This window comes from Arachis ipaensis, chromosome B05, assembly GCF_000816755.2.
Source record: "Arachis ipaensis cultivar K30076 chromosome B05, Araip1.1, whole genome shotgun sequence".
Classification (NCBI taxonomy): domain Eukaryota; kingdom Viridiplantae; phylum Streptophyta; class Magnoliopsida; order Fabales; family Fabaceae; genus Arachis; species Arachis ipaensis.
Window position 1 is genome coordinate 136,518,738 of NC_029789.2, and position 6,134 is coordinate 136,524,871.

The following is a 6,134-nucleotide window of genomic DNA, read 5'->3' on the forward strand; positions in this document are numbered from 1 at the left end:
TTAACTCTCCTCTGCCCAGTTTTGTTTTTCCCCTGGTATTTCGAATTTGGCTTGGGTTTTGAGGAAATCTTGTGATTTTGGTTGTTTAGGAGTGCTCTATTATGAGCCATTGGTGATATTCATCACAAAATTTCGTGGGTTAAGGTAAGAAACCCTTCAATCCTTGTGATTTATCATTTTCATGAACCCTAGGTTAATATATATATGTGAAATTGGTTATGTTAGTGTATTTGGTGATTTTGGTGCACAATTGGGAGGTTGGTGTTGCTTGAGGAGCTTTGGTGAGGCTTGGAGCTAAGAGTTGGTGGAGACTTCCAAGAAGAAGCTCAATTATTTTGGCTACAAGAGGTACGGTTTAAGTTTCATTTAAGTACCATGTGATGTGATGAGAATTCCTAGGCTAGATGCCCCTAGGATTAAGTTTGGATTGTATAAATGGTTGGTACTAATATGCATAGTTGATATGTAATATGAATTAATGATTGGGTTGAAAATTGTGTGAAATTGTATGTTTGGTGTGTTGAAGATTTGATGAATTGGATAATGAATATTGGTTTGTGGAAAATGCATTTAAATTGTGAATTTGGGTCAGTGGCCGTGAATTTTGGGCCAGAGGCCGGAAAGAGGTAAGGAAGATAAGTTGATATGTGTATTGTGTGATGATATAAGAGATTGGATAGATTTTAGATATTGAATGTGTGAATAATTGGTTTGGTTATTGAATAATAAGGTTTGAGGAATTGAGGTGTGGAATTTTATAGTTTTGGGTGAAATTGTGTAGAGGAGGTAGGTTTGGTTTGGTTGAGTGTAATTATGTGAATGTGGTTGGGTTGTGGTCATTTGGATGAGTGGAAATGAATTCGGCTTGCGAACATTAGAAAAATTGGTGATTTCTATTTTTGGGGTAAAAATTGATTTTTGACCAACTTTGGTAATCCGTAACTCGGTCCACGGAGTTTGAAATTCTTCAAAATTGGAGTTTTATGAAAGTTTATTCAACGATCTTTCTAATGGTTCAAAAATGGTTGAAAAAGAAATTTTGAGGAGAAGTTATGTGTGTTGGAAGTTTGGAGTTTAAAAATGTAGTTCTGCTAATTTAGTAAAATTTTTGACAGATCGTACTCCCACGCGTACGCGTGGCCGACGCACACGCGTCACTTTCAAATTTTCACTCCCCACGCGTGCGCCTGGCCGACATGTACGCATCGATGTACTGATTCAAGTGCCCAGCCAAAGTTCCCGAGAGTTGTGCGAGTATTGTGCTGGTTTTGTGCGTGGGGCACAAACCGCACCCACGCGTACGCATGGCTGACGCGCAGGCGTCATTTTACTTTTCTCCCATCCGACGCGTACGCATCACTATAACTTTCCTAGTTTCCACGTGTGCGCATGGGAGACGCGCATGCGTGACCCATTTTCACCCCAAAGCTGATTTTGAGTTTTCAAGCCAAATTTCAGATTTATAAGTCTCCATCCTCACCCTTTATGTCCTTAATACTTATAGTATGCCTAGCGATGGGAAGAGACTAGGAGATGTGGTAACTTGTGGACAAAGTAAGGGGAGAATTAATGATGAATTATAATTATGATGACTTTATGAGTTGCTGAGGGTGATGATGGAAGTGCGGTGTACGCCGTGAGCCAAAGGGCTGTATTTGATAATGATTATTGGCTAGTTATGGGTTATGTCATGAGCCGGATGGCTATGTTAAATATTAATTTATGGCTGGAAATAAAAATATGGCTTTGAATGATTGTTTTATCTTGAGCTCTCTTTTTCGGAAGTGCGACCCCAGAGAGATGGAGGAAGGTGAGGATCCCCTTCCTTGTTCCTCCTGGTATTGTAAAATCACCCCCAACGAGATGGTGGGAGGTTAGGATCCCCTCCTTGGTTTCTCCTGGGCATATGAGAATGTACCTCCTGGGTAGATGCAAGGATTGTGGTTGCGCCCCACTTGCTCCAGGTTGGTTAGTATAGAGGCTCCCCGGATGGACACAAGGGTTGTGGTTTCGCCCCACTTGCCCGAGTTATGATGAGTGATGTATAAAATATGCAATCATATGATGTATAAATGACGATATGGTCATAATGAATGATTATGGAATGTTATGAATGAATGTGAAATGATTATCTGAGATATGAGTTTTCCCAGATGAAAGCAGTGACTAGCCAACACGTGCTCTAGATTGAGACTCGATACTCTGCTGACCCTATGTCGTAAGTGTGGGCGGACACTGTGAAAGTTCCGGATGAGCTCGCCCCCATGGAAAAATACCAGTGTGGGTGTTGTATGATTATAATCATGTTTATGATCGAGAATGACTCGAGTTGGGGATGCACGACAGAGGGACAGTCCAATGGTTAGCTACCAGGACTTGTCGGGTTGGCTTTATAACCGATAGATGAGACTCATCAGTCATAGGGCAGGCATACATCATTTGCATATGTTTGAATTGTTTGGGTTTGCATATTTGTTTTGGATTGCTATATCATATATGCTATGTTACCTGATTATGTGCTACTTGTTCTACTTGTACTTTAATTGTGTATTACTTGTTTGTATTGCTTGTATTTGTACAACTGAGAGGTCCCTCATACTGGTGTTGGTGGACACTGAGGGCTGTTCTGGATGAGATGATTTGATGATGTAATTGAATAATGATGATGATTATTGAATGAGATAATTTGAGCTCCCTAGGTAGACGCAGTGAAGTGATTTCACTTGCTCCAGGTGAGGATATGAGACAACGATATAGAATTGCTGAGACAGAATAACTGGTGATGGTTTTGTTTATGACTCTGACTCTGATTCGTTGGAGAGTTAGAGAGAGTTGAGAAGCATGAAAGATATGATTTAGATTTAGCATTCTCTTATGATAGTTGCCTGTTTATGGATTAGCGAGAACATAGGGTGAATATTGGTGAAAGGAAGTTTAGGATGGTTAGTGAGTTTTTTATTGCAATGCATTGTATTTATTTGGCACTTTTACCGTACTGGGAACCCATGGGTCGGGGGTTCTCATTTCGTATATATCTCTTGTTTTTTAGATACAGGTTCAGGTGCTCAGAAGTGAGTTGTGGTTCATCTGAGAGATGGCGAAGATCTTTATATTCTCTACTTTATATTTTGCTTAGAATCTCTCCACCTTTATTTGAAAAGCTTTATTACATATTGAACTCTTCTGGACTTGCCTATACAGGCTTTTATGTTTCTTTTGGGAGAGATTAGGAGATACTGTTGTCAATTACTTTCATACTGTACCCTAGCCGGCCTAAACTTCGCGGGTCGCGACTAGTGGCTATTTACTTATGTTATATATCTATATACTGTCTTTCTCTTACTCTCCTTCATACCTTTATATGTATGTCACTTTTCAACTTCAAGCTTTAACTTTTAGTTGTCGATGCATGAGTGATACGACTTCGTGATTTTATTTTTACTCTTTTCAGGCTTCTCGATTAATACTCCTTTCAATTATACTTATATTTATATATTAACAATCCACCTGAGAGTTGTACCACCGTAATATCATTGACTTATGACTCGAGCATAAGGATTTGAATATTAGGGTGTTACATAATCCATTATATAAAATCAAATTCAAACAACTTTCTGCAGAATGAACCGAACACGTACTCATGGTGAAACAATTGTATAGTACCGAGTAAACGAAACATAATACATTATATAAAATCAAATTTAAACAAATTTCTGCACAATAAACCAAACACGTACTCATGGTGAAACAATTGTATAGTAGTGAGTGAACGAAACATTATCCATTATATAAAATCAAATTCAAACAGCTCTGCCTACAATTTACAGATTATCAATTCAATTCAAATTATCAATTACATTCCATTCAATTTGATTCAAAATTGAATAATCCAAACTTTATCAGTTTGATTCATTTCAGAAGAATAATCCAAATTACTCTCAGTCAACTGATTTGAAGTTGAATCATTCATTGTTTCGATTCAGAAGTACAGATCAAAGAAGAAAATGAAGAAGAATATGATGAAGATAAATGCAACGTAACTAGATCGAAAGAAGAAAATAAGAAGATGAACGCGACTAGAGGAGAACAACGAAGGCAATGCAGATCAATAAGGAAGAATGCGAGCAGAGAAGAAGAAGAAGAAGAAGAAGAAGAAGAAGAAGAAGAAGAAGAAGAAGAAGAAGAAGAAGAAGAAGAAAATGCAAGCAGAGCAGAAGGTTTACGTTGCAACAGAAGGTTTACGTTGAGCAAAGCTTTAGGTTGCAACACGTTATATATAGCGCGTGTATGACAAATGAGTGAGGGGAGGGGGGAAGCGCGTCTGGCCAATATTGCTTGGATAACTTGGATGCATTTTTTACATGGATGTAGAGCATTATTGTTTTAAAATATTTTTTGTTGTATCAATTTACTAATTGGATTTCAATAAAGTAATTTAATTTAAAATATAAGATAATATAATTAATTTTCTTCATTTATAAAATTTAAAGCATTAAATTACAAAAATATCAATTATGTAAATCAAATCATATAAAAATCTTATTATTTTACAACTACTAAACTTTATAATTTAAATATAGAGAATAATTCGATAATTATAAAATTAGATAAAGATTCAAATTTTAAATAGTCAAACTTCATTATTTTTGAATTTCTAAAACTTTCATTTGTAAATAAGAAAATACTCAATAATTATAAAGTTGAATTAAAACCTTAATTTATTTTAAATTTAATTTGTCAAAACTTGCTTTATTTATCTTTAATAAAATAATTTCTAAAATTAAAGCTATTAATAAATAAATGATTTAAAATTAACTCATAATAAGATTTTTCAAAAATTTTGGGTTTTACACGTTTAAAGCCATACAATCAGCATAAAATAGACTTCAGGTCATCTCCATGTGTTTTCATTGGGTATAGTTCAAAAATCAAGACACAAAGGATATAAATATCTCATGAGTCGGGTAAAGTTGTGATCGCACGAAATGTAGTGTTTTCAGAAACAAATTTTTCATTCAAAGATAAGGCTTCAGAGTTTTACCAACTAAATACCAACTAGCTAATCCTGTACCACTACAACCTGCTTCTTCTCAAATTCATTCTATACCTGTAGTTCCTAAACTTGTCTCAATAGTGCCTCCTACTCTCTCTGTGTCTCAATCTTTTTCTTCTTCAAATTCTACAATACAACCGCTTGCCCTTCCTCTTTTATCTATACCAATACCAATTTCAGACTTTGATATTGTCCTTCCTAATCAACCACAACCTTCTCACTCTACCACTCGAGTTCTACCTCTGAATTCTCACCCCATGATCACAAATGTCGTTAACTTTTGACATTAAATCTAACGGTATTCAGCGTCTTTCTTATAGTGAAGAAGCAATCTATAGTGACACGCTCGAGTACGAAGACAAAGTATCATAGTATGGCTGATCTAGTTACTGAACTTGTATGGATAAAGAATTTGCTAATTTAATTGTGTGCTCCACTTGTTGAGCCTCCTATGGTGTATTGTGACAATTTGAGCGATGTTCTTTTTGCTGCTAACCCAATTCTTTATTCCAAATCGAAGTACTTTGAGATGGATATGACAGTAAAGTGTGCGAAAAAGTAAGTAGAAGTTATACCCATACAAAACATGCATGCCCCAAAAGAAAAAAAGGATCTGGAAGCTAACTCAACAGAGTTTGTTAGAAATGATTAAACGGTCAGTATGTGCTAGTGTAACTGATTTCACGTAAAGTAAGAGTGTAGCAATGTCTATAAATAGTGAGAGATGTAATAAATGTAAAGCAACAAATTATATAATGAAATTTACTCTTCTTTCACACTTTTTTTTGTTATCTTTTTTTCTGATTCTAAAGTTTTTTTTATTCTCAATTTAAGTCTGATACCTTCACCTATTATAAGGCCAACAACTATTAGAATAGTCTTCATTATAACCATTTATCTTAGATGGATTTTTAAGGCAATTTGATTTGGACAACGCTTTTTTAAATGAAAATTTAGAAGAATAGGTCCTTATGAGTTGGCCCCAAGATATAATAATGGAAATATGAATCAGGTTTGTAGGTTGAGGAAGGCTTCATATGGACAAAAGCAAATTCCCAAAACCTATTTTAAACTCTTATAA